The sequence below is a fragment of the Crocodylus siamensis genome, chromosome 1, assembly GCF_052110815.1.
Source record: "Crocodylus siamensis isolate JL-2025a chromosome 1, ASM5211081v1, whole genome shotgun sequence".
Lineage (NCBI taxonomy): Eukaryota > Metazoa > Chordata > Crocodylia > Crocodylidae > Crocodylus > Crocodylus siamensis.
Genome location: NC_143395.1, coordinates 112,929,364 through 112,953,568, shown reverse-complemented (window position 1 = coordinate 112,953,568; position 24,205 = coordinate 112,929,364). Strand labels below are relative to the sequence as shown.

Sequence of the window (24,205 nt, the reverse complement as noted above, 5' to 3'; positions counted from 1 at the left end):
TATATGATGGATCAACCATGCAGATGAAATGTGCGTGTCCACATAATGCCATGTGATGAGTTTTCTGGTTTTCTTCAGATTGCTGTTTTAAAAACTGAAGCAACTGTATTTATTTCATGTTATAGTTAGAGACTGCATTATAGAATGTGCACAAGGGAGCCAAATTAAAGTTACAAAGGTACCTTACTTCTGACATTCCATTAATTTAGTGCTGAATTTTGCAAACCCATAGTATTTTCAACAACATTTGTACACAGTAAATTATGTAGGCTTGTCATTGTTAGTGATGTATTTTTATGTTTACTTTTACAGTAAATTAAAGAGAGCTGTGGGTTCTTCTGTACAGTCAGACTCAGAAGTGGAAAGCATGACTAAATATATTTAAACACTTTCAGTCAGTTATTCATTCCTTGATACATTTGTGTATCAAGAGAACCAAAATTATTTCAGTTGACCTAATAAAAGATACAGATTTACCCAAAGAACCTTGTCTGCCTATGTCCTTAGACCAACACAGATACAACCTATTGAGTGTTAATGACACTGAACTGTTAATTGACAAATTAATAAGAGTCTTGACTGAGAAAGGACAGAGATTTGGAGCCAGATCCTAAAATGTCTACTCATATTTAGGGAATAAAAACTACAGAACTGGATCTCTGGACCAATGACTCCCATAATGGGAAGTCCATCATGTCTGTGTTGCAGCAATGTAGGAAATGTTTTTATGACCATGTTGCAATGCTGACCTGAATTGGACCAATGCATTTACTAAACATGCAGTTCTCAAAATCCAGTTTGCACTAGATAACTGAGAAAAATGAGCTGCAACAAGAATAACTTGAAAGGAAAATTGGAATCAAAGATAACCTTACTGAGGAGAATGTTTCTAGAGATCCTCAAGGGACTGCTTAAAGCTCACATTAAGTAAGTGCATTTTATATACTTTTTACAGAATTACTTTCCATGCGACACTGTGTAATCTGAGCCCTTTTCTGATTTCTCAGATGCATGCTATTTTTACTAAAGTTTCCTTATAAGTTTTTATTTAAAAGAAAATTATTTCAGACATTGCTTGCCAAATACCTCCTCCTTTTATCCTACAAATCTCTCCCCCAAATCACATCTTGAGTGATTTCACACGTTTCTATATTAGTTTCCCTGCCTGTTCATCATTTTTGGATAATTAGCATCTCCCACTTAGTTGACGAAATCCTGACTCACATGAAAGCAATTCCAAAACTTCCATTGGTTTCAACAGCACCATCTTATTTTTCTCTCTGATTTAAAGCAGGAAAAGCCAGTGTGAGGGGAGAAGGGGTGTTACATGTATTTAAGGTTTAATAGCACTCCATTAGTAGCAGTGATACTATGTAGTCTTAAAAGAAAAGCCATACTTCCTGGGACAAGAAGATTCTTTCCTTTTCTTTTGCACATTCCCAGGGACTCATCGCTTGACTCTGGTGTTACATGGGTAGATTCCATCATTCTTGTAAAACAACCTGCAGGACCAGAGTATTAGGATACTTTTTTGTAGTCCCCCTTCAAATGTAATGTTACTCATTAAAATTGACAGTAGCATTCTATGATTCCAGAAATAGAGCTGAAAATAAAACTACTTGTTAATGTAACTCCATGGGTAACCAAGGATATGTTCCAGCTTGTATAACATACAGCGATGATTACAAATTAACTTGCTGTTATTCCAGCAAAAGTCAGGTTATCAGTATGTCATCTGATGTGCCTGGTGACACATATGACAAAAAAAATGCTCATCCAGGAACATCTGCTACCTACAACAGCATTTGTCTGGCAGGGGTAGAGTTGGAGGGAAGAGGGAAAGGCATGGAAGACTAGATGGATAAATGCTGAGACTCCTCTACTCAGTGCTTTTGTGATTTATGAGAGAGGGGTTTTTTATTATATGCTGAATAAATGCAGCTGCAGCGCTGTCATACTCTTAAATTATTAATGATCTAGAAAAGGAAATGTCAGTGAGGAGCCATCATTTGCAGATAAATACAAAATTATTTAAGTTAGTCAAGGCTAAGGAAGCCTGTGGAGTAATACAGAGAGAACCAACCAAGCTTTGTAATGGGCAGCCTGATGGTGGAAGAAATTCAACACTGACAAATGCAAGGTCATGCACATTGGAAGGAGTAAGATGAAACATTGTACCAATTTCTCGGCTCTAAATTAATGGAACCACTCAGGCAAGTATCTGGGCTTCACTGCAAACAGATCAACATATAATAGCAGTGAAAAAAACCAACAACCCACCTCCCAAATGCTAGAAGCTGTAAAAAGTAGGGGAGAAAATGCAGAAAATATTGTAATGCCGTAATATAAATGGTATGTCCATACCTGGATTGTTTTTGGTTTTTTACAGTATCTCACAAAAATACAGTTTAAACAGTTAATAAAAGCAATTAGAAATATGGAATGAATCACCTCTGGACAGAGACTGAAATTGACTAACACTTTTTAATTTTAGAGAGGTCGTATGATAACAATACTGGAAAAAAAAAGTCAAAAAATTTACAAAATAGTGAATATCAGAGAGAAAACAAATCTTGTACTTATCCTCTGTCATAATACAAGAACACAGAAGCATTCGGTGAAAGTTCCTGATTGAAAACACTCTTTTGACACACTCCATAGCTAAATCATGGGATTAATTTGCTTGGGATACTGATGCCATGATCATATGATCATACTAGTATTTAAAACAAACGTTAGACATTCTGGACAAACCGGAAGGAATGAAGAGGTCCTGAGTTCTAATTTGACCTCAGCCACTCACTGCTCTGAATGACCTCAGGCAAGTCAGACTTTTGTTTCTGTTTTGGTAGCAATGGTTCCTTTCAGATCTCAGAGGAGTGTTAAGAGGATGAAGGAGTGAAATATCTATAATGCTTGGAACTTGTAAAGAAGTATTATATGAATAATGAAAACTTGCATAGTTAAATGCTAAATCACTGCTGACATTCCATATCTGGTGTAAAACAATCTCGATAGGGGTTGTCCCCTTGATAAAACAAAGGAATGCCATGCCAGATCGAACCACTAGTCCATGTAGTCTAAAATCTAGTCTCTGACAGTGACTAATGCCAGATACTTTCATAAATGGTGTATAAAATCTTTTTCGGCTTTATAATATGTAATAGCCTGCTTATATGGAAGTTTCTTCCTAAATCTGATCAGTTAGCAATTGGGTTATATCCATGATATCTTACCAATCTATAAGCAGATATTTTAATTCAGCTGTGGGTTTTTTCCATCTCCCTTTGGTGTGCCAGTACTGCCTCTTAGCACTAGGCAAGAGCACCTCCACCATACATCTTATTTATTACTCTAATTTTGTAGGTTAATCTACATGAACTGTTCCCTGTGCCTATGTGAAGGCGCATTTTCACTGCTGGGCCAGTATGGAGCCTTTGAATAAATGAGAATCAGGCTCAGTGCAATTTAGCATGCATTAATAATCATAGATATTAATGCGCTGGGTCCCTGTGAAATAGCAGTATATTAATTTATTTCCATGCTTTTCTTTTTTAAATTAGTGGCTGAATGTAAGTGTTCATGGATTAAGTAACTGCCAAGTAGAGCAGAAGACTATAATGTGGGACAGATGATAAGAATGTTCCCATTATGCTAGTTTGCCAGTGAATCTGAATCTTAACCTGTAGTATCTCCTACTTCAGTTTTGATCTTCTGCTTTGAACATAGACTGTTTTCTGCACTGTCCTGAGATGTGAATAAACCTTATCTTCCTCCCTAAGAAACAAACTCTTCTGAGGAGAGCTCAAGAGCCAAGTACTTCTATACTTGCATAAACACAGATTAACTTGACTGAAATCCATGAAGTTATTTGGAATTACAAGGGAATAAATGATAACAGCATTTGGGCCAGCAAATAGTTTTCCAAATACTTTCCTGACTTTCATTAAGACTAAGAACTTGATGTAAAAGAATGGATTGTTGAAAGATCTGTAGACATATGCTTCAGTGTTAAAGCCTCTGCTCTTGTTTCTATAGGGGTGGATTTAGCATTTTCTTCAATCTTCCCCAAAGGCATTGGAAATATGCTCTAGGTTTAGTAGTCTGAATTCCTGGTGAACTGCAACTTGGCATTCATGTATGACTTTTAAAGTTTATATTACATATACAGGGCTTTTAAAATAGCTGCAAAGCTATTTAAGATTGTGCTAAATGCCAGATAGGATGAAGAGGGGGCCGCGCTATGTCTTCTGCTGACACAGAAGAGATGGCAGGCACTGGTATGTTTGACTATTTTAATAGCCGAGTGAATGGACAAATTCAAAATGCTTTCACTTTGTGGGACAGATCTTCAGCTAGTTCCACTGAAGTAAGTGAAGCAAAACTGATTTATACAAGCTTAGGGCATGACCCATTATGTAGTAAATCAGAGCTGTTCAGCTTCTGGGCTATGCTGCCCCTAGGCTGTAAGCAGGGCTGTCCCCAAGGGTGGCAGCAGGAAGTGGAAGCTGAAGGTAGGAGGTGGCGATGGTACTACTAGTAGTAGTAACAGTAGCAGGTGATGGAAGAAGGTGGTGATGGCTGGGGGAATGCTGCCTGGGCCCAGTGGAGGGGGCGGCGGGGAGCTAAGGAGGTAAAAGAATTAGGATCCTGAGGGCCATAAGATAACCACTCGCAGGTTGCATGTGGCCTGCGGGCTGCAAGTGAGACAACCCTGTAGTAAACCACTGGATTTTTTCATTTTCTTCATTAATGGATTACATATTACATATACATTGTAAATAAAATATGGTATAGAAAAGCTTCCATTTGAACAAGCATAGTATAGTAAGATACACATATAAAATGAAGGCTTACTGGCTAGTCAGTAGCACAAAAATGGGGATTATGGCAGGTTGCCTCGATAGAAGCTTTGCATGAAAGGCACAGAAATGCCATTCTACTTGGCACTGGTTAGGCCTCAACTAAAGTACTGTGTGCATTTAAAGAAGTATAGAGAGACATTAGAGACGGTCCAGATGTAAGAAACAAAGATAATAAAGGGAATGCAAGCCATATGAGGAAGGGTTGAAGGAACTAGATATATTTAGTTTGGAGACGAGAATATAGAAGGAAATGATAGCAGTTTTCAAATATTAGGAAAAAAGCCATAAAGAAGATTGTTCTCTCATCAGAGAAGACATGTGGCAGTAGGCCTGAACTGCAGCAAAACAGATTTGGATCAAATCTCATTAAAAATAATCTTGACTAGAAGAACTAGAAGTTGGGCAGTGGAAAAATCTGATTAGAGAAGCTGTGGAATCATTTTCACTGGAGATTTTTAAGGAGAGGCTGGATCAGTGGTTTGGGAACAGTATTTGGAGTAGATGTCCCTTGAAATTTCAGCCATATAATTCTAGGAAGGCACCATCGCTATCATCACAATATGTCTTCATACAGTTTATGCTAGTAGTAGCATTTCAAAGTATAAATACACAACCTTTGTTAACACTGAAAATTTACACAAGACACAAGAAACATTACTACTGGTTTCAAAGCTAAGCAAGGACCCAACAAACAGGAAAAACCTTGGACAAAGAGGTCTATCAAAATGTCAGGATCCGATTTAGGCATATTTATGGTAGCAGTAATTTCCAGAGGTAAGCTCCTTCTATCCAGAATGCTCTGTTCCTTGTTCTTTCAAGTGCATGCTTCACACAGGACATGTGTGATGCATCAGAATGGGGAGATGTCACTGGGTAGCAATTAGCATTTAAAGGCTCTGTAGATGGTAACCACAACCTTATTGGAAATGGCCCAATGGATTATTAGAAATGTTAACTTTTCTGTGGGTGTTCTGGAGCATTATAGCACGAAAGCAAGAAAGGATGTTATCTTCTAAAAAAAAGGAAAGAAAGAAAAGAAGTATTTTTATGTCATTGATACAGTAATTTAGGCTCATTTCTGTAAATCCCTCTTGACTTGTAACCTTTGTTCAAGACTATAGGACTTGTTCAAATTGCTTATCCAAGTTAGTCAAAGAGTGCTTTGAAGTAGTTTTGTCAAGAGCAGTCGAACTGGGATGAGTTCTTCATCCGAGAAACAAAAGTACAGCCTTTCAGCTGGTTGAAGGTGGAACTCCTCCCCATACTTTCCCCCTACACCCTCCCCCTTCCCTAAATCCCCAAAACATTTTTGTTCATTTATCTGGGCAGAGAACAAAACATTTTACAGCTTATCCATAACTAATTATTGTCTGGGGTGCTTACTGAATAAAAAGTCAGGCGGTATACAGGTGAATTATAGATAGCACAGTAACAGCGTGACAGATTTCCATGCATCATGTTTAATGAAACCAAGTCATTTTTATGTTTGTATTTTATAGAGAAATATATTATCTGGAAAAAAAGAATAAAAATGAATGGTACATGTCAGGGTCCTAGGATACGCTATCTGTCAAATGAGTTGCATACCTGATCTGAGGAAAACGGGCTTGGGTTTTATTTTTTTAAATCTAGATCTAGATGGTTGCAGCCATTTAAAAATGCTGGGGGGGGGTAGTTACTCATCCACATCCAACTCTTAACAATTTTTAAAAAAGTGATAAACTGGCACTGAGTTCACTGTAAATGAAGGCAGGAAGGTAGGCTTTTTCTCTTGTTCAGACCATGGAGCTACTTATGCAGTTCCCTATGTGGTCAATTAGATCCAGCAGTTCTTTTAAAATATTGTCAGTCTGCACACAAGCCAGTGTTGCTTTAATTCAGTCACTGGTTCTGCTGGCTAGCAGACCCTATATTCTGTGCTGTAAAGCAGTGGTCTCCAAACTTTTTTGATCGCGTGCCCCTATCAGTAAAAAATTTTTGAGCACGCGCCCCCAATATATGTATATTTATATAAATATATATATAAATAGAAGTTCTAATATTTTCTTCCTGCACCCCACTTTGGAGAACACTGCTGTAAAGGACTGAAATGAGGGCTCTGTTCCAAAGTCCTGATCTGCCAAAAGGGAGAGGGTCAACCAAGCAGGCTCCATACTTCTCACTGTAAGCAATTCCCCGGATCACTTCCTATCTTAGTCCACCAGGAATACTCTGTGTCCTCTCTTGTGGTTCCATCCTCATGCTCTGTCTCTGGGGCCTTAGTACAGTCTTAGACTTGGAAATTCCTCTTTCTTCTGGGAGCTGTCCAGCCCTGGTCCAGGCTTTTTGCTTCAGCTTCCCTACCTAGACTTACTCTTTCCCTGGCTTGCAGTTTTCAAAGACCTGAGAAGGTGAAGCTGGAACTGATCACTGATCATGCACCTGTGTGTGTTAAAGAGCCCTCTACCTAGGTCAACATCAGTTTTCCTGGCAGCTGCAGGCTGGGACATCTCCACCAGGATTTCTAAGCACTGCAAATTTTCCAGAACTTTCCAGCATTAGGAATGAACATCTGTCCATAGTGTCCTTTGTTGATATTTTCCCTGCAACACTTGTAGGCTTAATATCTACTTTGGTTTCCCAGTTTAGCAAGTTTCCCAAAGATTTGTTGTTGCTAATGATCTGTATTTGCAAGAGCAAGTTCACTCTCCTACATTTAAACTCCTGCAATTTTCTTGGAAAACAAATCTATTTTAATTCCATTATTTGAGTCAAACTCCTTGCGTTCCATCTATCTGTTCCACATGTGGAAGCACTCATATGAACTCTGACAGCCTACAATGCAGAGGTGATCACAACATACTAGGTTTTCAAGGGGCACCACCAGATGTTCTTGTTCAGTAGCAAAGGCAATGTAGAGCTGTTTTTTAGGTTGTGGATGTAACGTAACACCAGTCCAAAAGTATATGTACTATGCATGCACACAGGCATGTGTACACACTGGAATTACTTAGGCCATTTATAACATCTGATGAAGTAGGCTGTAGTGTTCAATGAACAAGTTAAGGCACCACACTGCCCTGCCTCTCCATGTGCTAAAATTTAAAAGCTATGCTCTATGGAGAAACTCACGTTTTTACTACAGTTTAAATGGAAATAAGATGAACATGTCAGATGGTGAAAGAATGTGGGTATTATGAGGCACCGCAAAAGGAGTTTACCACTGCTGGAAATTTTACTTTGTCAGCACCATAATGGGCTGTTATGTAAGTTAGGCATGGTCAAAGGAAGGTGAGAGAGCAAACTAATTCTCCCACTAATACATCAATACAACTTAAACTTAAACAGCACCTTCCCTTCGACAAAGGTTCCCAAAGAACTCTATCCATAATTTCACAACACAAAACCTTAGCTGCAGGATTGTCTTGTCCTTTCAAACATATTTGGTTTATTAATCACACTAGGTTAAGGTGTTGGACTTAAGATCCAATGGATGTATGGCTGCATGGGTTCAAACCCCACTCCTGGTAGCTCATCTTTGGGGACCTGGTGACTGTCTATAAACTTACTAGGGGGAACCAGAAGGGTTTAGGAGAGACCTTGTTTCCCCTGGCATAACAAGGAATAATGGCCACAAGTAGTTGGAGAGTAGGTTTAGATTAGACATCTGTAAGAACTACTTCACAGCCAGGGCAGCTAGGACCTGGAACCAACTTCCAAGGGAAGTCGTGCTGGCTCCTACCCTGGGGGTCTTTAAGAGGAGGCTTAATGCCTACCTAGCTGGGATCATTTGAGTCCAGTTTTTTTTCTCCTGCCCAGGCAAGGGGTCGAACTTGAAGATCTACAAGGTCCCTTCCGACCCTACTTCTATGATTCTATGAACTCATCAAACATGTTACCACTCCACTGAACTGCACTTTTTTGTTCCTTAAAGAAAATATTATCAAGGTTACTATACTGTTGATTAGCATACTGATGTCCTGAGTAACTCATAGTATTTTGGTCTCGTTTAAGTCAGTGGAAGTTTGGTCATCACCTTCAGCAAGACCTGGTTTTGGCCCAATAGGAAGAAAGGAAAGACACACACATAAGCAAAGAGTGTTTTTTCTTGGGTGATGTAATAAACTAGACATGAAACACAATTATGATTATCACAATCATGTGTAGAGGAGAATGATTCAGCTATAAGAACCAAGTATACGTCACAATCACCTGTATCTTCTAGCCAACTCCTTAAAAAATATAAAGCACAAAGTTTATGGGATGCAGGCAGACAGGCAGTCAGTCAGTCAGTCCTGAGGCCACACCAATCATTGAGGCATCTTTGATGTAGCAATGACTTTCTTCCATTCTTCCTGCAATCCTTGTACAGTAAGTCAGTTTTCATCCTATCCAGTCTTTGAGCTTGGTGGTTCAGCTTGTTCTAGGTCTTCCTCCTCTTTTTTATCCATCCACAGCACCCTGCAAGATGGTGCTGGCAATGGCAAGGGCGCTGGGCCTTCTTGTTATATGTCCAAACCATTTCTATGGAGCATGGTTTTTATGGGATGCAAGGGGATGAAAGTAATGTATGCACATCTGCTGTAGTAGCTGGCCCTGACCATTAGGGACATCACATTTTGATGTGATTAAATGCTTTCCAGACACTAAAGACAGGCTTGGACCAGCTTCCTGGATTCAGATTTCCCAGAGCACTACAGAAGTTCATATCCAAACCTGAACTTTGCTTTTAGCTATGTGTTCATAACCAGCTGAATGAAAATCCCAATTCTGCTGCCTGAAACTTTGAGGAAATATGAGTCTAGATCTAGATCCACACTTCACATTGACCAGTTCTTCCAAATGCAGAATACACAAGCATACTTTATACTTAGAGCACAGACAGAAGCAACTATTTTCACCCAATCCAGGGACAGAAATCAGTTTATAGCCGCAACCAAACACAAGAGCATGGCTGCAGACAGCTTCAAAAATGAATGATTGGGTGGAAATATGACCCCTTATTACATGAAGGTTCAGATGAAGACATTTCAAAACAGAGCATCTTCTGTAACTTCCGTTTGCACTGTTAAACAGTATCTTAATCCAAGTAACTTAAAACACTTTAGCAATTATCAGTATTAATGTGTATTTTATCTTGACTATTTGAAGATATACATAATATTGTTTTGTGCAAGGCATATGATGATACTGCCTTGATATTTATATGAGCGGCATGTCTGAAGCAAATGTTGGTTAATTTAGGTTCTGTAAAGGTATTTGCAGTTTTTAATGTTGCTGTAAGAATGTTAAATACTCATCAGGGTTAAACACTTGACTGGCTTTGTGTACACACCTCAGTGCAGGCTGCAAGGGAGGTGCAATGAACAGTGTGAAAAGTGCGAAATGTGTCAGTGTCAATTGTGGGCTCAGCATAACAACTGCTTGTGAATGCAGAAGGAAACAGAAATGTAACTGAAATTTCTGGAAGGGCCAATTTTCAAACAGCAAACAGTACTGCTTGCAGTAATGTTTTTCATTTAGTCACTCATAAATGAGGCTTATCTGGACATTCAGTCCTGTGCTAGAACATTAACCTATGGTGACTCATGAAAAGGCTTCTAGGACAGACTAAGAGGTGTTGTTAGATGGTTGGCCCAAAGGAGTGGGAATAAAGAAACCTGGTCCCATCCTGATCAACATAGCCACTGGCTCATTTTAATGCTGTTCTATTTACACATCTCCACCACCATGTTAACATCACCCCACACATCTCTCCAGCTATGTTTACATTGTGCCATGTAGCTTGGGCAAGTCCCTTACATGTTCTCTGCCTCAATTTTCCAGTCAGTGAATTAGGGCCAGTAAACCTCCCTACCCCCCAGTGGTGCGGAGAATAAATGTCTGTAAGCCATCTTGAGATTCAGTGCTAGGTTTTTATAGTTAGATGTGTGTGATAAGGAAGATAAGCCTGTTGTCTCGTTGGTGTTTATCTTCTTTGTTTTTCCCTCAATGAAAGGGTCCATGACCTTTTGACCATATTTTAGCTGCTAGAGTTTCTTTGTTTGGTGGAATATTCCATATATTCATCCTCCTTAGTGCAAATAACTTTCTCCTAATTTCCTGTTGAGCTCCAGACTTCTAAGTTAAACTGCCCAGTTTTACTTTCAGATGCGCATAACAACTCCCACTAAAACCACTGGGAGTTATGTTAATATATCTGAGGGCAGAATTTTCTTCTTGGTTTCTATCTCATTACTTCAAAACATGACACTGACTCAAAAGTTCCATTCTATTTTCTAAATCTAACTTATAATTGACACATCTTGATCCATTGGTGCCCTTTTACATTTAATCTTTTTTAACGGATCTTATTATTGTGGGTGTCTTTCATAAAGTCCAGGAATGTAGCAAACAAGAGCTGATGGCAGGTGGGTCATGTACCCTTTTCTCCCCCACCCAAAAAAGGTCATTTTAGGATTAAACATCGTGTTCTGGTTAACGTGGCAATTCTTTCCGGAAAGTACATGGAAAAATGAGTGGTATACTTAGTGAGAAAGCAAAGTACATGCATAGTCTGGCAATCAAATACATGTGTGCTTAATATAGTGGGGGGACAAGTTATCTCCAATTTGCCTATTTCTGAATTTCCTACACCTTTCTCTGGAACATCAGGAACCGGCTTTTGTTGGAGACAATATACTAGACAAGGACTGAGGAGATTACAGCATTTCTCTACCTGCATGACCACAGTCCATACCTAGAGCTATAACTCATTGTTTCATAGACGTTTGGGCAGAGGAACATTTTTGAAATAACATGTCACTGAAACGATTCATACTGTAATTAACATTGATTGCTGCTCCTAGGTTACTGGTGAGTGTGTGTGTGTGTGTATACATGTGAGAATATGAGACCGTGATACCATCCTGCAAGTGAGTCATGGAACTAGATTTTATCCTTTAAATTACGTAAGTATATGACTCAGGAGTCTGTGCAAGATTCTCTTCTCTGTTGACAGTACAAATCAGTTCTGCTGTAGAGTCATTCAGAGAGAACCCTTCAGCAATGATGAATGTAGCAAACAGCCAATATATAGAAAGAATTGTGTATTCTTTACCTAAACATAGGATGAGACAAATGCAGTTTAGAGGAGGCTGATACCCTCACTTCCCTCACTTCAACAGAGATGATTGCAATTGTGTGGAAAGAAAGAAACTGTCACAGGATTTGTATAGATTGATTGGTGTTTATGATCACTTTGCTATTTGAACTAAATTTACTTTGCTAAAGTCATTTCTGCTGCTACTTAAGTATACTTGCCCCCATTTATATAAATCAAGTGGCATTTGATTGTAAGGATCAACATGAAATAATTTCTTTAATTGTCTTTGATTTTTTTTTTCAGAAAAACTAACGTTTCATCCTTCCTTACATTTAGGGCTGGATCCTGCTGGGTGGTAAGCACAGTTGATTGGGCCCGGTGGGCTCAGTAACTTGAAAAAGCAAGCTCTTAACCTCTAGTGACAGCATTATCAGATCTGACTCTGTGCTGAAGAAAACATTAGATAAAGAAAGATGAAGTAAGGGAGAACCTATAAAAATCTCTTTCCATTTAATGAACAACAAAGAAAGGTATATTGCTAGTGCTGATACATGCCACTACTGGACCCCTGCTTCCAGACAAATTTCACCAATATTCATGTAAGGTACAATATTTAACCCAACAGTGCCTTAAACAGAATAAGGCCATGTTCAGACAAGCATGGCCATGTGGTACGCTGTTCTCCATGCTGCAAAGAAACAGCATGGAGGGTTTTGGCTTTTTTGACCCTTGGATATTCAGTGGTCCAAAAGAAATATGGAGGAAAAAAATGGAACTGCACGTAGCGTTAGCATGCAATGCCTGAAGCTGGAGCCTGGCTGGCTGGAGCTGTGCTCCGCTGCTGGACAGACTCTGTGCAACAGGATCGCCAATACTGCAGCCCCAGGAGGCCCCCCCTGACCCCAGGTAAGGCTGCTGGGGCCAACCCAGTGCTGGCCCCAGCCTCCCCTCCCCACCTGGGGTAACTTGCCACATGGCACTAGTGGAGATGCACAAAGTTCCTGGGGAACCAAATGTCCACACACATCTGGACGCAGCCTAAGAGGCCACCCTCCCTCCTCCCCCCCCCCCCCAACACACACACACACTTGCTTTTTGTAATTAAGAAGAAAGTATAAGCACAGTGGTTGTTTGCAAACTTCTTAAGCCTGTACCCCAGACACTTTTCCAGAATGTTAAAATGACATAAATGCTGGATAAAGCAGTGGATGAAACAGTTGCTATACCTGGATACAAGAGTGAACTATTTTTCATGTATATTTCTTAAACAATCTATCTAGCCCAAAGGTCACATTCCAGTGATGCCAGATCTTGCAATAGTTGGTGTTTTATGTAAAAGTCTCAGCTCCTATTATCATTTGAATGTGTCAGAATCTCAGCTTTATTTTTGCCTAAAATATATGGGTTTCTAGCCCTCACAGCTGATGAGAAAAGTAAATATAACCCCAGTAAAACCTACAGGCTAAAATTACAAAATGAAAATAGGAAGAATCCAAACTTATTATTTAAAATAACTTTTCTTGATTTAAAGTCAGTTTATGATTTTGAAGGTCTGGTGATGATTTTTGAATGTCTGGTGTTGATAATATTGTATATAAATTGCCTATAACTATAGCACATATCCACATTCTTTATCAGTGGGTTATAACTTTTAAGGTGGTTATGAGGTGGTATTGATCATTTAACTAAAATCTAAAGCAGAAAAAAAAAACCCTTCACTTCACCACTCTTTAGATACCCTAACACTTCAAAAAAAAAAAAAAACAAAAAAACCCAAGAATTTTGTCAAGCTCAAAGCACACACCAAAAATATTCAAGCTAGTATCATTGCTTAGTATTCAAGTTGCCTGAAGTGTCCCATTATAAGACCCTGTTTTCAATCACTCCAAGGTTACTGGTGAGTGTATCAAATGTTAAGCAGTTAGGCGAAACCTTTCTGTGCTTGCCTCAGGGTAAAATGTTTGGAAAGTTTCAGACCAAACAATTCATCCATTCCCAAGAATGAGACTGGGGAAAAAAAAGTGTTTTGCCTTTGTTAAAATACTTTATGCTGAGCCATTCTTTAGACCACCCATGCTTCAGATTATGGACTTCAGTTCTGGTAAAGGTGTAGCCTTGCGTCAGAGATGTGCTTTTGTTGATGTCCCTCTTAAAATCCCCCCTAGTTTGACCAACTGGTAAGCATTTGGAAAAAAATCACAAAACACACATGTTCAGTTGAAGCGTCTTTGATTTTTACTTGCTAGATTCCCCAGAGATTCCTTCTACACTGATAAGGGCTGGGCAGGACATCACATGCAATTGTGGTCCTGGGTCAGACTTCAGAACTGAGAGTCTTTCTCTTTGCTGTGCTTTCAATTCCCCCTCTCCCCTGATGAACCCAGCTGAGGCAAAAGAGGAAGCTGTGCTTTTTCCTTCAAATGAAGAGGGGTTTGCATGAGGTGTCCATGGTGAACTGGGGAACGGATCCTGGAAACTGACACTGGTGCTTAAGCAGCAGAAGGGTGGGGGAAGAAATATGGATATGAGAATTGGAGCAGAAGAAAAACTGGGAGCCATGGAGAGAAATGATATGGGCAGGCAGAGACTGATATAGGATCAAGAGCTGTAGGGGAGGGTTGAGATATGCAGCAACAGGGCAAGCAGTTGGGAATGAGAACTGGCTGATGTAGAGGAGATGAAAGAGTAAGGGAAGACAGACCAGATAAATGTCCAGAAGGGAAAGAACTGGGACTGGTTGCACTAGGAGGCTGGGACAAGGAGCTAGGACTAACTTGGGAGATATTAGGATTTTTTGGGCTGGGACACAAACTGCTTGGTGAAGAGAACAGGGATGAGACAAGGAGCCAGGTGGGAAAGAGATGGCACTGGAACCAGGTTTGATCAGAAGAGGTGGAGCAGAAGGGGTCACACACATGAAGACTGCACAGAAGAGTCAGCTACAGCACACTGTCCCTCCGAGCCTGGAATGATTCCCAGGAATAGCAAGTCTCACCATTATCCTTCTGGCAGCAAATATCTGAGAAACTCATGGGCAAGGCGTTTCCCAACCACCACCCCTTCCCAGTGCCAGTCCACAAAAAATTGCAACATATCACTGTCATCTATCCCTGCTAGCTCCACTGCCAGAGGTCTGTGTGGCAGCTGTGCTGTTGACTCATATGGGTGTCAATAAGCAGTTATGCTCCCTTGTGGTTATGCATTATGAATACATTCTTCCACTACATGGTCAGATACTTTTTACCTTCAGGATCTCTGCCTCCTCAGCAGACAGGCTGACCTAGTCTGGGGACAAATCAGGGTCTAGTAGCAAAGTAGGTGGTTGTTTGTAGGATCCCAGCATTGCAGAACCTGGAAGTTTGCAGCACAAATGGGAAGACTGCCCTGGATCTGAAGTGAAGGGGCACCAACAGGCACTGCCCAGCTGGGGCAGGGTGCAGGACAGAGCCACAAGCAGCTCATCTGGGGGCACACCAAGACAGGGGAAGGGCAGCTCCTGCTGCTGCGTGCACTCCCGGGCAAGTGCGGGGGGGAGGGGCGGAGTGTCCTGGATCTGTGCACAGGGCAAGGGTGGGCTGCCACTGCGGCTTTGCCCCAGGTGCCAAACTTCGTTGCTACAGCACTGGTTTTCAGTAACTGAGGCAGGGACTGTAGAAAAACAAAGGACAGTCTCACCGTTCAGGCAGTCTGACAATGTGCTGGAGAACCTGATTCTAGCTCTGCCTCCACCAAGGCATTCTTAGAAGATGCTAAGCAAGTTCCTTAAACCCATCATTTCACAGATATACCATTTCACAGAGAAGCAAGGAACCTCAAGAGATCATCTAGTCTAACCAGGGATCCAGCTTGTAACCCTGGTGTTATTAGCATTAGGCTCTAACCAACTGAGTTAAGATGATTAGTAAGTGTCCCTCATTTTTTGAGTTCTTGATTCAAGATTGATTCTTCAGTTTGCAGAAGTAGTACTGAGCATTCACAACAGCAACTGAGGTCAAAGGGCGTTCTGCTCTGAGCGTTCTATATAATGCTGAGTATGCTGAAGAAAATCACATCGCAGATTGAGCACCCAAAATAAGTAGACATTTTTGACATGTCTATTTCAATTCCATGCATGTAAAATGGGGATAATATCAACTCCTCATCTTAAAGGGATATTGGGAAAATAATTTATATTTCTGAAAATGTAGATAACTATATTGATGAGCCTCACAGAAAAACCCAGAAGGAAGTGATTTATTCTAGCTTCAGAGCAGGGTTTGAATAATGTACAACAAATAAAATGGTAGGGGGGAAGGGCAACCGAACAACAAGGAGAAACACAATATGGAATAGCTGCTCATTAAATGAACACAGAATGATGCAGGGGTCCTGTGGAAAAAGGCTAAGTAATTAAAGGCTATCTTAATGGCTATGTACAAGAGGACTGAAATAAGGTTGCCCAGATGTTCTTACTCTGGCAATTCTCAGTTTTTGTGCTCTTGACTTTGCAACTTAAAAACGTTTCTGTAGTGCGCTGTTTGGGTGCATAAAAATTAGGGCTATCATTGGTATCATGGATACTTCTTTTATGTTTACATTTACTAATGTAAGGAGGTCATGAAAATATTTTGCTTCAAGCAAGAAACGTGCAAACTTGAAAATGGTTAGGTTACTGATATGCCATTTTCAACAAAATTCAAAGTAGGAACAGTTGTATCCTGGTGTTCAATTAATCCTGAGGTTAGAGGTTCCTAAATATCCACTGATGTTATCAACCACACTGGTTCCTCTGCAGCCATTGTTGTTAGTAATGTCAGTAATCCAATGATCAAAACTCTACAGCAACATGAATGAGTACAATACATCATGATAGCATCAAATTTGCATCAGGATCAATTTTGGTCAACTGCTTTAGTTACTCACAGACAGCGATATCTCTTCAGTTCTACTGAAATCTTTTCTTTTTCTGTACTCAAATGTCTTATCTATTGCTCTCCACATGTTTACAGATGGGTTTTACCCTTGTGTGAAATAAAGACGTCAAGGGTTCTGTCAAGAAAAAGATTATGATACCACTGTACTCAGTTGCTATTGCAGAAATGGAATTGAAATGAAACATATTTTAAGTATTTTTTTCCAAATATGCTTCTTTGTGGCAAGCATTTTAAAGTACTCTTGTGAAATCAGTACTTATAAATATGACAAGATTTAAAAAGACAAATATGAAAAGAGCCCCATTAAGCAACATTGGGGGTCAGATCATAAAAGAAAAGGAAAAGGAAGGCAAGTTTTATCCTACATCTTAGCTGTGCCTTTGATAAGCTCTTTGTACAAGACAAATGCCTTCCCCTCTCCTTCTCTGCCTCACATTTTCAGACCAAGCTTTCTATCAAGCTTTTGGGCATAATGCTGTGCTGATGACCCCTGTTGTGAACTTCTTTTAATTGCTCTTGTGCACAAGGACATTGATTAGCAATCATTTTCCAAATTAAACGGATCTAGTGCTGATTACTAATTTAGGGTCTATATTTATTTTTTGTGTGTACATGGAATACAAAATGTCAATGAAGTGGTTATATAGGTTTTGTCAACATGAGAGTGGAATGACTGTATTAATCATATTTTTGAAACCTCTGTCACTCACCCCCAAACCATCTCTGCCCTGTGTGAATGGACCTTTACTACTATAGAGCCCCACTGAAGTCAGTGGACTGAGGTAGGGAGGCTAAGGAGGGCAGCTAGCAGGATCAAGGTCTTTATTCCCCACTACATCATCCCATGCATGCTGTGTGATAGATAACATCAGGTGTATAAGTGCAGCAAAATATGCTTCAGAGGAAGACAAAAAAAAATCTCTCAAACATCTGTAAAAGTGGCCTTTAAAAGGCTCGTAATGTTTAAAACCAGTACTTCAAACCCTTCCAGGGCTATAAGCTGGGAATCTTGCCAGTCCAATGTTTAAGATCCTGTCATTGTCTTAATGCACAGTGGGATAGCATGCTGTAAACCTAACACTGGTCCAGTACTGAATGGTGTTTGTCCTGGGCGTGAGGCCAATGTAGCTTTTTGGCAGCAAATTCCAGATTTGTGTGAAAGACTTTAGTGCCAGTTGAGTTAAAAAACATAAGTGCTTGAAATGTGTTCCTTAAAGTGCTAGGGCATCACACAATAGAAACTTTTTCTCCTGACTCTTCCTCGTTTTCTCTCTGCCTGCAGTTTTGATTTTAGGACCACAGAACTAAAAGGGACCTTCAGGGTCACTGAGTCTAGTCACCTGCTATCACAAACACCAGGTCATACAATTCTTTTCACAAGCTTATCAAGCTTCATCTTAAAAATGTTTCTCTCCGTCACCTCAATTACTAATATTGGAAAGCTGTACCAGAATCTCATTGCCCTAACAGAGTAACTTTCTTCTGACTGTCAGACTAAACTGACCCGAGTTCCTACTCCAGCTCTAATTTCTTTTTCACTGAACATGAATAACCCGAGCCATGTACAATATTCCACATCAATGCCTCACAAATACTAAGATTCACTGGCATAAATCTGTGCTACAGAAAGATTTGGGATCTTCCTTGTACCATTGTATCACAGAATCAACACTAACTGGAGCACGTTTTTTGGAAAATAATTTTTAAATGCCCACTTGGATCACCCTCAGTTCCACCAGAATCATAACTCAGAGACTGAAAGCAGTTCAGCTGTTAAGGCATATCACAAGCAATTCAGTTATTGTGCAAGAATCAAGGACAGGATAACAAGGATGGGTACTATGACCTAAATCATTTCTGTCTGATGGGAGAGGGGAGGGGGAAAAGAATAAGAGAGGTGTCAGTTTGTAGAAAGAACTTTAGAGTGGATTTTTTTTTTAGCAAAGTAGTAAAACCATCTTCCAGCTGGTACTCACTAAGCCAAAGTACACAACATCTGAGGTTACACTGGTTGAAAGCCATCACAGCATTTGACCAATTGTATATGTAGAATATGGCTTGTACAATGTACACATCACACCAGAAGACATCTGGGGAATAAGGAAAAAAAAGGCTAAGAAATTAACAACCAATAGATTGTACTGGCCTAGAATACCTAAGAGCTGCAAAAGGACTGTGAAAGTAATTACTGCAAGATGTTTCTAGTTTAGAGTAGAAGGAGCCTACTTCTGAGATGACTGTGTAAACATTTGCTATGCAGTGCATTTTTCCACAAAGAAGCAAGGATGTTTTGTGACATCTTTTACTTGACTAACTGTACAGCTAGAAACACGGTTGAACAAGGTTTTGGGCATCAAATGCCCATCCTCAGGTCTAACACCATTCTGACCCTTTTTCCATATAAAAATGTGAATTTTTCACCCCACATTATTCTAAAATATTTGCCCTCTTTTTTGGATTAAAATAATCACAAGCAGTTTGATGTCACTAAATCTTTGTGCTCATGTACCAACAGGACAACAAACTGAAATAAAACGGCAAGAAGCAATTTCTACTGGGTGGGGCAGAAAATGAGAAGTGTCCATTTTCTAATGTTTCCTGACACATGACAACTAGAACAAATGAAAAGTATCAGGCACCCTTCTTTCTGGGATGAGAGCCTATGATTTAAGAGTGCATTTTAACAGAGTGGAAGTGGGCTGTCTTAGTGAAATGAAGGACGATTGGGATGCTTAGAAATTCAAGTACACATCAACTTGGAAAAGGATAACCTCTCTCTTACTCTGCTGACCCAGTCATATCACCTACACTGTGACAGGAAGTTTTTAACAGCCACTACCAGTCACAGCCATTACTGAATTTACGCAGACTGCAATTCTGACATCCAGTGGCCAGTTATATGCATTTCAAGTGCATCTTTCTTCTCTTTTATGGGCACGTGTAGCGATATGCTTTTTATTTTTTAAAGCATTTTAGCAGAACATATCAACATTTGTAAGTGTTTCCTTCTTCAATGTTTAAATCAACATATTCCTGCAGTGCCTGCCAAGAACATCACTTACTGCACACAGTGGTTTTTTTATCAAAACATAATGAGACTAGAGAGCAGGATACAGGTGCAGAAATAAAATGGTAATATTTCATAATTACATACAATAATATTTAATTGTAAAGCACTAATTATCTTGAAACACTTAATTGTTCTAGTAACACAAATCCGCATACCTAATTGCAGCTCAGTGATAGCCAAACACACAGAAAAAGAACCCCGTCCTTTTCTGTACCTTGTTTATTACTAAAGCTCTGATTCTGCAGATGGAAGTGGGTGGGCACCGAGATTCCCCTGTGCGCATCTGATCGCAGAACCAAGGCCAGTCACACTGAGATCCAGATTCAAACTTTTCTTTTTAGGGCTTTTTTCTTTTCAAATCATAGATTTTGATTACCGCCCCTGTCTAATCCAAAGGGTACTTACAGGAGCTGTAAGAGGCAGACCAGCCTTTCAAATGTACCTCCTACACTGTGGACAGATTAATTTTAGTCAATAAATCTTAATCCAGAACTTCTAAAATGCCTGAAGACAAACTCTGGATCCTGTCACTGAAAGACATCTGTCAAATGTTACCGAGTGTCCCTGACGCATCCCTGTCTTACATATAGGTGTCCTTTTGCAAAAATAATCAAGTCTTCAGGCACCTGGCTGGGGTCTTATGACCCCTGCCACCTCCAGTGCTCCTTCCTGCCCATGGCAGGGGGTCAGACTCGATGATCTGTCTAGGTCCCTTCCGACTCACTGATTCTATGATTCCTTCATAGCCAGGGGGATTCCTTCCCCTCCTACTTTGCTGCTGAATATTTCAAAGCAGTATTTTCTTGTAAAACACAACGACTTTCGCTTTTCACTTCAGTTAGGTATGGGTCAGCATCCTATGGCTTGCAGGCTAGAGCTAGCCTATGTAGCCTTTTATCTGGCCCACAGAGCTGGGGGGCTTCTGTACTGTACGTGGGCAAGTAGGGGGAGGCAATGCACGCTGGGCTGGAAGCTGCCTGCACTTGGAGCTAAGCTCTGTTAAAGTGGGTCCCCTATTCCAAAACACTGCCAACCTCTGAATTAGATCATCCCCACCACCTTCCAGTGTAAGCCCCAGCAGTGTTGTCAGTAAGCTGTGCTACTTCTTTGCATAAGGACTGCAAACTCAGGCCCAGGGGAAGAATGCAGGAATTAGTAAAACTTTTAAACCACATAATTGAGTAAACAATTTTATGGAAAACAAAGCTATTAGGCAACCCCTGTTTCAGGAGTATGTTCCAACAGAGTCCTGCTCCATTTTTATTCATGACCTCTGTTAAACAACTCATTTTGTTGGTACTTGGCGTGGTCATTATAATGAGTGACAACTGTGTTTGACATGGAAGAGATTTTCCCAGATTCAGGTGGTCAGTTAATAAATCCATACTCTAATAACCTGCTTTAACTGTTCTGTACATCCACTCTATCCCACAGTAAATGGAAGCTTACCTGTGATAATTCAGCAGCTATTTCATTTGTACCTGTTGTACCTGCCCCAAGCCTCACTTTCTGTGGGACAGGAGCACACATACAGCAGCTGTGATCAACTGTCATGTCTGCATGACTGGCAAATTCCTTCTCCTCCACACTGATATCTGTTTAACTGTATTGTCAGTCCACAGCCATAAAAACCACAGTCCACAATACGTCCTAGCCACTGGAAGATTCCTGGCAGCAACTGCACTCGTGTGGTACCCTTCCAACTTCCCATCTGCAACAGACAAGCAATTAAAAACTATGCAAAATGCAATTGTGTTTATATAATTAATAAAGCTCATGTTCACCCACATCTATGTTGTCAAAAAAATCAAGTTTAGCAATGGTTTAAACAAGACTAAAACAGAATCCAATAAAAGCACTTTTTCACTGGCTGGTTTTCCTAAGGCCAAACTAGATGATACTCACACATTAAAACATGCCACGGTAGTAACTTAGGCTAGAACTTGCTTTAAAAAAAAAAAAAAAAGTTTATACCTCTACTTGGTCATGTCCATATTGGCCAAAGTGGTTCATTTGCAACCACATTAAACAATTCTAAGCACAGTTCCTTAAATACTGGAAACCAGGCCAAAACATGGGGATTGTCAGCAGTCGGTACAACTGTGCAGAGTGCAATAAGTCCCTCTACAAACTTTCTCATCCAAGTCCAACCAACACAGCCTAGTTTCCTTGAATCCTTCTGAACAGAGTGGTGTATATAGAGTAGTTCGACCCATTCATTTGCAACCAGTTAAATGAAAAGTTTTCCAGGTAACATTTGGATTGTGCCTCAGTCCTGTGCTCTTGTCTATTATTTCCTTCATATAGCAATTTTTTAACATAACCATAACAAAAATGGGGCAGTGCCTTTTCACAGAGGAAATGACCAGAAAACAGAACTGCTGACAAGAAAATGTCATTGCTTCATTTCCAGCTGTCACTGCAGGGCTGTCTCACAGTTCAGCCCTATCAGTGTGAGACTTCCTGTGCTGGCTACGTATAAAGCAGATCTGTTTATAAAAAGATCACTTCAAGTACTGGCATAAACTGCAGTTTACAGTGCCAGCTTTAGAGCAACATGTCACTAGCTATGCTACTTAATTTATATTGTGTGCTTTACAAATAAGGACAGGGACTACCCTCCCCTCTCCCCACCAAGGACCCACAATAACAGAAATAACTTAGCACACAAAATTCCCTGGATATTCCATTGCCTGCTTTTCAATCATTTGCTAACTTGACTTTCCAACAGGTGAAATAGGTAACAACTGCATTATCAGATCCACATCTTCACTTTACAAAGCCACTTAAAGCTTGATCAATATCACTAAGGTCAATAAGAGCTTTGAGTTCACTACAAAGACTGAACATTTGATTTAGATGCATGGGATCCTGAATTACCAGCAGAGTTTACAGTAAAAAAAAAAAAAAAAAAAGAGTAAAGATATTAGCCCATCCTAAGTCCCTAGCTTATTATTGGATTTGTCAATTAAAGTAATTAGAAATTCAGTAAATGATTGTTATTACAAAAATATATTTTGAATATTAAATAATCGAGAAGCTAAAATTTCTTGACTGTACTTGATAAATCTTCTGCAGGGACTCCACATAGCTCTGAGTATTCTTATTTTCAGGCTTCAACCTCTTCTTTGTAAGCCCCAGAGAATGGTCCAAGGGTTTGTCAACAGCTGCTTGGATTTCAGGAAAAAAAACCTTCAGAACCCTTTCTTTTTTTAAGTTCCTTTCACAGATAATTAGGGTAGGAAGGGACCTCAGGAGGTCATCTAGTCCAAACCCCTGCTCAAAGTAGGACCATCCCCAACTAGATCATCTCAGCCAAGGCTTTGTCTACCCAGGTCTTAAAAACCTGCAAGGATGCCATCATTTCTCTGTGTAGCTCATTCCAGTGCTTTACTCTCCCTCTAGTGCAAGTTTGTTTTCATATCTAGCCTAAACTTTGCTTGCTGCAACTTGAGACTGTTGCTCCTTGGTCTGTCATCTGCCACCACTGAGAACAGCCTAGCTCAGGGGTGGGTGGGCAATTATTTTGTCTGGAGGGCCTCTTAAAGAGTTTTGGTCACCTCCTGAGGGCTGCAAAAGTAGCCCCACCCCTTGACTGGTGCCCCGCCCCCTTGTCACCATCTTGGGACCAGAAGTTCTGCTCCTAACCTCTGACCTTTGCTACCAGAAGTCCCTCCCCTTGCCCCTAGAAGTACCCCTTTATTTTATTTTTTTTGGGGGGGGGGGCAGGGGATTGCTATCTAAACCAGAAAAACCCCAAATCATACATTAAAAGTCAAACATCTACTATAACATATTTTAATTTTATTACAAAAAATACTGTTGTCATGATTTGTGTTTGCATAGTATATATAGAAGTGACAGCATAATAGGTCAAAAATAAAGTCTTCCTGTTGTATTTTTGGTGTGGGGAGAATGTATGGGGTGTGGTTGGGGGTGGGGGTGTGCATATGGTGGGGTGTGGCGGGGTGTATGTGGTTTGTGAGGGGTGTAGGATATGTTGGGGGGGTGTGGGGGCAGGGTATGCAGGGACCTCACACACATTCCTCCTCATGGCACACAGCCCCTGCCACCAGCAGCAGCAGCAGGTGACAGGCGCAAGGGGTGCTTGTGGCCCATGCAGGCTCTGCCGCCCAGCAGTAAGTGACTACAGCCAGCACTGCACATGACAGCAAGGAGCACAGCTAGGGCTGGCCCACCTCTACTGCATGAGATTCCACAAAGCGCACATGCAACTCCTGGCATGATGGAGCCAGCTGCCACCATGGAAGCAGGTGACAGAGCTCCCCACCAC

The 24,205-nt window shown here is 40.4% G+C and overlaps 1 protein-coding gene across 2 annotated transcripts in view; it reads right to left on the bottom strand.

The window, feature by feature from the left end:
- STX11 (syntaxin 11) overlaps positions 1–24,205 on the bottom strand; it is a 55,389-nt gene that overhangs the window by 26,324 nt on the left and 4,860 nt on the right. For both annotated transcript variants that reach the window (XM_090040987.1, XM_090040979.1), the window contains exon 2: positions 21,361–21,622. The gene's annotated coding sequence lies outside the window, so the exon portion shown is untranslated. The remainder of the gene's footprint in view (positions 1–21,360; positions 21,623–24,205) is intronic.